The 8,402-nt window shown below is 57.7% G+C and overlaps 1 protein-coding gene across 1 annotated transcript in view; it reads left to right on the top strand.

The window, feature by feature from the left end:
• Positions 1–7,831: 7,831 nt before the first annotated feature.
• Positions 7,832–8,402, top strand: part of PRKD2 (protein kinase D2) — a 34,464-nt gene continuing 33,893 nt past the window's right edge. The window contains exon 1 of the mRNA XM_056846154.1: positions 7,832–7,939. The gene's annotated coding sequence lies outside the window, so the exon portion shown is untranslated. The remainder of the gene's footprint in view (positions 7,940–8,402) is intronic.

Genomic DNA, 8,402 nt, shown 5'->3' with positions numbered 1-8,402 from the left:
GCCCCCTCGGTTCCTTCCGTCTCGCCACGGTTCCCCTTGGCGGGGGCTGCGGGGGGTACCTTTGACGGGCGATCCTTGGAAAACTGGAGGGGTAGCTTACCATTTTCTACCAAGGCCGCCAGTTTAATCCAGTCCTCTACCGACTCTGGATCTCCCAGGGTTAAACAGCCGTCCAGCACTTCCCAACGCAGTCCTTCGCAGAAGTGCTGTACCTTGGTGGCCTCACTCCATTCCCTTATCTTGCAGGATGGAGATTGAAAATCCTGAGCGTACTCACTCACACAGCGGGCCCCCTGCTTCAAACGAAGCATGGCAATCTTTGCCTTCTCCCCACTGTGGGGGTCCTCAAATCGGCGCCCCAACGCAGACATAAATTCCGTCAGGGATTTCAAGACCCTGTCTCTGTCGCCGTTACTGCCCATTCTACCGCCTCCTTCTCCAGTAGGCTGATCACGTATCTGACCCGGGCTTCTTCCGAAGGAAAGGTGTCCCCTTGATCCTTCATGAACCCGGACACTTGGAGTAGGAAGTGGGGTAGCTAAGTGCTGGATCCGTCGAAGGACACTTTCAGATCCCTGGCGGTAGGGCGCCTGGGTGAGGGTGCCTCTCTACAGACGGGTGGTTCCGCGGTAGCTCGGGGTTGCTGCGAGGGCTGCCCGAGCTCTCTCACTGCCCCCAAAACTGCAGCCGAGTCCTTCCGCAGAGCGTCCAGCTGTGCCTGCATTCCTGGTTCTGTAGAGCCAAAGTCTGGTTCTGCCCGCATAGCAGGGCAACTTCCTCTGCTGCGATGGTGACTGGGGTGACCGGAGTGCGGGTGATCAAGTGTCCCTCCACCCATTCTCTAGGAATGACCTCCCGGCTCCGCTCTTCCCCTTCTCTGTACCAAGCGGTTAGCTGTCCCCAGTAAAATCCGCCACATGGTTCTGCCGCTGCCCGTTCGTTAGTCCCGATTCTCCGTCGCTTCTCGGCTTTTGTAGGCAAGGAGGACCATGTTGGCACCTCAGGAAGATCGGTAAGCCCAGGCGGGCGCTGCTCCAGGGTTGCTGCTTCCAGGTCAAAGTCAATAAGGGAGGTTGCCCCCTGTTCGTCACTCTGGCGGAGGTCCTCCCCCGTTTTGAGCGAGTGTGTGGATTGCGCAGACATACTAATACAAAAATAAAAAAGAAGGCTAAGGGAGATTCTGACCTACTGTCAGACTTCAGTACCTCATTGCATTTCAGCAATAGTAAACTCCACTCCAGACGTTGCAGAGAGTTTTAAAAGTTTTATTAAGAAAAGCAAACGGGTCAGAAGGTCTATACAAACTTAAGGTCAGAATGCCGATGGGGAGGATACAGGCTATATAGAGAACACACACTAGAATTGATTACACGTAGTCATTGAAATGCAAAACATCAGGGTTCTTTCATGCTTCTAGAGGTGCCAGGTTTCTGGCAGAATTGACACCTTGAGAACAGATAGTTGATTTACAATAGGAAGGCTTTGAAGTGGAAGTATTACTGCCTCCAGCCTTCATCCCTTCTTCCCAAACTGAAGAGAACTTTCCCACGAGACCGGGAAGGGGGGGGGCGAACACAGAGCTTGCTTATCCGGGGCCCAACTGGGTGCCCTCGCTGTCAGACCCAAAGGGGCAGCAGTGCACTGACCGGTAGGCAGGGGACCGTTCCCCCAACCTCCTCCTGCCTTTCCCCTCGTCTGTGGCCGAGCCGCCCTGGCAATGTCGCCTCCCACACCTGAGCCCGGCAGGGAGCGAGGGCAGCAGGAGCCCCAGACTCCCCCCCCCCGCCATCGTTCCCATGGGGTTGGTGCACGGGGTCTGGGCTGGAATAGCTGTCGAGGGGGCCCAAACTTTCGGATCACCTTTGTGAGGTGGGTGTCTGGGACTGCACCATGGAGGGATCAGCCATCCATACCGATGTGTGATTCCTTCCACGTCCCGAAGTGGCTGGATGCTCAGAAAAAAATTCTGCTGCTGCTGTTTTCGTTTGTGCCGTCAAGTCACAGCTGACTTAGGGCGACCCCCTTCGGGTTTTCACGGCAAGAGATGTCCAGAGGTGGTTTGCCATTGCCTGCCTCCACGTCACGACCCTGGTCTTCCGTGGAGGTCTCCCATCCACATACTAGCCAGGGTCAGGGCGGAGAGGGTGTGACTGGCCCAAGGTCACCCAGCGAGTTTCCATGGTGTGAGTGGGGATTTGAACCTGGGTTTCCCAGATGCTAGTCCAACATCTTAACCACTACACCGCGCTGGTTCTCCATGTCTGGATGAAGCAGAATATTTGCTGTTCACCTAATGTGAGAATTCCTACCTCTGAAGTCACGGTCACCCCCATCCCCTTTTCAGGGGAACCAAACCTAAGAAAACAGAACTGAAAGCACCTGTGTATGTGGGGGTTCCAGTGTGGCCAATCCCTGGCGCTCCCCTGTGTCGGCTGGCTCAGGTGACACACGGCTGAGCAGGGGCTGGTAGCTGCAGTGGACGGGGCAGCAGCTTGCAGCCAAGCCCCTGCAGCCAGGCTGTGGGGACACTACTGGCCCTGCAGAGGGAGACTTTCCCCAGTTGTTGCAGGTACACGGAGGGGCCTGGCCATGGAATGGGGGGCAGTTGTGTGTCAGGGTGGTGGTGAACCCTAACAAATGGTGTAAAGACAATGGGGACGTGTTCCTCATGTGGCTGGTGGGTCATCCCTCCCCAAGGGCACAAGAAGGTGCAGCACCCAAATGGCGGCCTGGGTGGCTGGGTGCCTCCTGCCCCAGACGTGTGCCCATACCAGCTCATCACACTCAGTCTGCCCTCCTGCCTCGCATCACCTGAGCCCCTGGAGATCTGCTGCCAGTCTGAGTAGACAATAATCTGTATAAGGCCGTCATCCAGTTAGTGATGGAGCTTGCAAAATGCCCTTTGCATCCCATTGGGATCTTCCCAGCGATGTATTAAGAGTTTACAAATGTTATAAAAAACATTGCTTTAAAAGGTTTTTTGGATACCACGGCTTATAAATGGTTGGAAGACGTCTTTACAGCTAAAGGGGCCGAACAAAGTGGGTTACCGCACTTGTATACCCAGCAATGTATTAAGAGTTTGAAAACGTTACAAAAAATACTGTTCGCACTTTCTATGTATTCCCACCGATGTATTAAAGAGTTTGAAAACGTTATAAAAAACACTGTTCGCACTTTGTTTGGCCCCTTTAGCTGTGAAGCCGTCTTCCAACCATTTATAAGCCGTGGTATCCAAAAACCCTTTTAAAGCGATGTTTTTTACAACATTTTCAAACTCTTAATACATCGCTGGGAATACACAGAAAGTGCGAACCATATTTTTTATAACGTTTTCAAACTCTTAATACATCGCTGGGAATACAAAGTGCGGTAACCCCCAAAGAGCGAACAGTATTTTTTTATAACGTTTTCAAACTCTGAATTCATCTGTGGGAATACATAGAAAGTGCGAACCATATTTTTTATAACGTTTTCAAACTCTTAATACATCGCTGGGAATACAAAGTGCGGTAACCCCCAAAGAGGGAACAGTATTTTTTTATAACGTTTTCAAACTCTTTAATACACTGGTGGGAATACATAGAAAGTGCGAACCATATTTTTTATAACGTTTTCAAACTCTTAATACATCGCTGGGAATACAAGTGCGGTGACCCCCAACATCGTTTACTGCGTTGTCTTCCTGCTCACCGCTCGGGAAACTGATCGGTGGCCAAAAGCAGGCCCCCAAATAAAGGCAGAACTCCGCCTGCAGCTCGGCTTGGCTTGGGGCCACGCTGCCCGGGCAGGCCTGGGAACAGGAGGGCTTCAGGCCCCCTCCCCCGGCCTAATGTAAGCCCAGGCGCTGCGGGCCCTGCCCTGCCCGGGCTGGGTAGCCCAGCAACCCCTCCCGAGCGCCCTGGACGCCGCCCGTGCTGGGCCGGTCTCTCCAGGCGCGTCTCCCGCGCCAACAGGATGTCTCTCTGCGCCGGCCGAGCCGCAGGAAGGCCGGAGGCAGGGCGGCGGAGAGGGGGGGAGCTCCTCCTGGGCTGGGTCGCCAGCGAGAGGCTCGGCTCCTCGGAGTCCGCCTGCCGTCCGGCTTGGGAACTCCCGCACCAGGAGCCGGGCTACAAGTGGGCTGGGGGGAGCATGTCCCGGCGGGAAGCCCCCCGTCCGCGCCCCGAGCACGCACACGCAACAGGAACCCCCCGGGGAAGGAAAGCGCCTGCCAAGCGCCAGGCGGTCTTCGTGGGCTGCCGAGCAGAGCCGGCGGGGCAGAGGCGGGTCCGCAGGGCCGGAGGGAGGGCTGCCGGCGCGCCATTTGCCCGGGGAGACGCGGGCGGGAGAAACGAGGCTGGACCCGAGTGACCCACAGCCCGAGCCCGACTTTTAGGTGGTTGAACGCTTCAAGGTCTGGGGAGTTGAGTCGTCGTCGTTTTCACCTGTCAAGTTGCAATCCTAAAAGCAATCGTGTGCACGCGTCTATGTGTCATAACGCGCGCGCACAATTGCGTTTAGAATGGGAACCTTAGAAAGTTTTTTTAGAATGGGAACCTTAGAAAGTTTTTTTTTAAGTGTTAAACTGTTACAGTTTAATACTTTTCAAAAAGACCGCTCCCAATAGCTTTATCTCCAAGGTTGCAACCCTGAACGGAACTGTATGGAAATGAATCCCATTAATGCGGCGGAACGTCTTGCGTAAATAAACCGGATTCTTACTGTGGAACCTTCCGGCTAACAAATTTGTACTCCAGTTTAAGCTTCTGTGGACTAGATCCTACTTAGTCTGTGCACCAGCTGCTGGAATAACATGAGTCCCAGGTTCGAATCCCCACTCTGCCATGGAAGCTTGCCGGGGACCTTGGGCCAGTCACACTCTCAGCCTACCTCACAGGATTGTTGTGAGGATAAAACAGGGCAGGAGGACAATGCCAACCGCTTTGGGTCCACAGTGAGGGAAAAGGTGGGGTACAAATGTCAATCTAGGGTGCCCCTGTGCATTTTTGGGAACCTCCCTGGCATAGTGACTTTGGTAGACTTTGGTATACACACACACAGGATTGAGTTACAATTCTCAGGAAGGTGACAATTTGGGATAGTTAACACATTTGGCACAACCTGGGGCACTTTTAGTGTTAAACATCCCAAATCCATCCTAGGGGGGAAAGTCAATGAAGGTCATACAGTAGGGGTTGCTGGAGGATCTTCTTGTGTCCTCCGCACCCCCTTCTGGCAGGCCACGTTCAACATCACGCAGAAAAATGAGATGCTCCTGCCAAGCGCTGTGGAGCTGGGAGGCAGAAACACGCACACACACACACCTTGCCCAGGAAAAGGAAAGATGGAGCAGGCAGGTCTAGATATGAGAACTACTTTCTCCTCTCCTAGGAGGAAGTCAATGTAAGAGGCTTCCTCAATTCCCAGGAAACACTGCCCGGGGAAGAAAAAGGGAGAGGGAAAATCCGCACCTGCTCCCAGCAGACCAGGATGACGCGTGAGTAGGGATGCCAGCCTCCAGGTGGGCCCTGGAGATCCCCCAGAATTGCAGCTCATCTTGGCTACAGAGATGTTCCCCTGGAGGAAATGGATGCTTTGCAGGGTGGACTCTACGGCATTGTACCCCATGGAGGCCCGTCCTCCCCAGGCTCCACCCCCAAATCTAGAAATGCAGGCCCTTTTGGCGGGTAGCCAGCATGGTATAGAGGTTATATTGCTGGACCAGGATGTGGGAGACCCAGGTTCGGATCCCTACTCTGCTGAGAAAACTGGCTGGGAGACCATGGCCTGTCACAAGACTCTCAGCCTGACCTACCTGACAGGGTCGTTGCGAGGATAAAATGGAGGACAGGAGAATTATGTAAGCCACCGTGGATTCTCATTGGGGAGAAAGGTGGAGTATAAATGAAGCAAGTAAATAAATCATCCAAATGCCTTAGAGCAGGGGTGGGCCAGTTTAATCATGGTCCACTAACATGTATTACTTTTTCAAAGAATGAATGTACATGTGAGGCTAGCGGGAGTCTCTAAGGCAAAACCCGTCCTACCTTGAGTGATCCTAAATCTGTGCTCTTGCTTCCAGAGAGTGGAAATGTCTTGCTGGATGAGACCCAGATCTTTCCAAGCCTTCTTGCATATGTGTATGCATCCATTTATCTCCCGCTTTTCTCCCCATATGGGACTCAAAGCAGTTTAGTACATTCTTCTCCCCACCTCCTTTTTCACACCCACCACCCCGCAAGGAAGGCCAGGCTGAGCGTTTGTGACGGACCCAAGGTCACCCAGTGAGCTTCCATGGTAGAAGTGGGGATTCGAACTCGGGTCACCCAAGATCCTGGGCCTTCACTCTATCCACTACCCCACACTGCCTCTAGTCTCCACACTGCAACCGGCCCACCAGCGATCAGGTACTTTATTAACTCCTAGGATGGCCCAGGCTAGCCTGATCTCGCCAGATCTCAGAAGCTAAGCAGGGTCAGCCCTGGTTAGTATTTGGATGGGAGACCCCCAAGGAATACCAGGGTTGCTGTGCAGAGGAAAAACCACCTCTGATAGTCTCTTGCCATGAAAACCCCAAAAAGGGGTCGCCATAAGTCGGCTGCGATTTGACGGCACTTTACACACACACAAGGAAGGCAATCCTCCGCCCATCTAAAAATGTTATACACCCACAAAAATTATTACTGGACAAATTCCATTAACTTATATTGGAAGGTAAAAAGACCCCGCCCCTCTCTTTTTATAAAGGTACATTTTTTTGTTGGGGGGGTTAACCTAGACTTGCATTTGAGTCCATCCAGTCGCCGCTGTTTTCCCCTTTGCGGCGAGATCAAGGGCTTGGCTCGCAAGCGGATTGGCCACGCCGGTTCCCAAACCACCGCTCGGTAAGAGCGAAGCGCCGCCGCCGGGCCGGAGCGGGCCCGGGGCGGCCAGCAGGCGGCGCTGTCGCCCGAGGGGGCGCAAGAGGCCAGGCCGGCAGCGCGCGTCCGCCCCACGCCCCGGGGGGTGGGTGGGTGCCATTCCCCCTCGGAGCAGCAGGGCGCCCCTGCACGTCTGGGGTGGGGTGGGGTCGGGGGGTCTTCCTCTGCAGCTCTCCGCCCTCTCTCCGCCCGAGCCCCCGAGAGCCTCCCGTCGACCCCAGGCAAGGCCCCGCATCCATCCCCGGGCGCCCCTCCTTGGGTGGCGGGGGAAAGCCCTCGTCGGCAGGACCCCCTGGAGGGGCTGCGCGGGCAGGCCGCTTCACACGTTCGTGGACGTCCGGCAGGCGGCGAGACACGGGTAGCCCTCCCCACGTCCAGCGCCTGGCACCCTTTCAGCGACGGTCGGAGGGCTCTTCCGCGGCCGCAGACGCCTCCTCAGCTCGCCCAGGGCCGCACACGGAGGGCCTCTGCCCCCCCGCCCCCAAAGCCCGGGGGCTAAGAGCGAGACCATTCCAGAGCACGGGCAGAGCGCATTTCCCTTGGCCGCAAGGAGCAGGGGTCGGGGGCGTGCGACTCTCGCTCCGTCGGCGGGGGAGCTGCGCTTTGCACGTGCCCAGGGGCCCCCTCGCCGTCGGGCAAGAAGCCGGCCCCTCCCCCCCTCCGGAGCGACGGGGCGGGGCGGCGTGACTTCACCGGCGCCGCTCGCCATTGGCCTGGCGGCCCGCCACTCAAGGGACTTCCTTCTCGCCCGGGGGGGGGGGAAAGAAAGTTTCTTGGGGCAAGTCGGGCGCGCGGCCGTCGGGGCGCCCTCTCGCCGAGCCCGCGGCCGCCCCGGAGCCATGGCCTCCCCGCCCGGCGCCGCCGCCGCCCCCCCGCCCCCCGAGCCGCCCCCCCCGCCGCCGCCCGCCGCCGCCCCCCCGCCCGGCCAGGGCGTCTCCTTCCAGCTGCAGATCGGGCTGACCCGCGAGTCCGTCCTGCTGCCCGCCGCCTCCGACGTGGCCCACGTCAAGCAGCTGGCCTGCTCCATCGTCGACCAGAAGGTACGCGTGGGGGGGGGGGCGTCGGAGCAACGGATTAAGAGCTCCGGATTAAGAGCTCCGGATCCGCCTTCGCCCGGACGCGCCCGGCGGCTCCCCACCCGTCCCGTCCCGGTCCCCGAGAGCGGAGCCGCCAGACCGAAACCCGGCCCCGCCTGCCTCGCCGCTCCCGCGGCCGCCTCCGTCTCGCGGCGCCCCGGCGCCTTCCTGCCTCCCCCGCGCGCTCCCCGCAGCGCCCGGGCCCGCCGCCGCCGCCGCCTCCTCGGGGCAGCGAGCTGGGGCTGCGCGCGCGGAGGGCTGCGGACCCCGCCGGCCGCTCCGGGCTCCGGTGCGTTGCGCGGCTCGGCGCTGGTTGGCGTGAAGGACCTTTAGGGGTCCGCTGGGTAACCAACGGGTGGCGTCCCCCCACCCCACCCCACCCCGTGTGCGGCTGTGCCTGCAAGAGGAGGGGGCCTGCCCAGCTCTT

Source organism: Euleptes europaea, chromosome 3 (assembly GCF_029931775.1).
Source record: "Euleptes europaea isolate rEulEur1 chromosome 3, rEulEur1.hap1, whole genome shotgun sequence".
Lineage (NCBI taxonomy): Eukaryota > Metazoa > Chordata > Lepidosauria > Squamata > Sphaerodactylidae > Euleptes > Euleptes europaea.
Note: the sequence above shows the minus strand (reverse complement) of the source record. Positions and strands in the feature narration are given on the sequence as shown.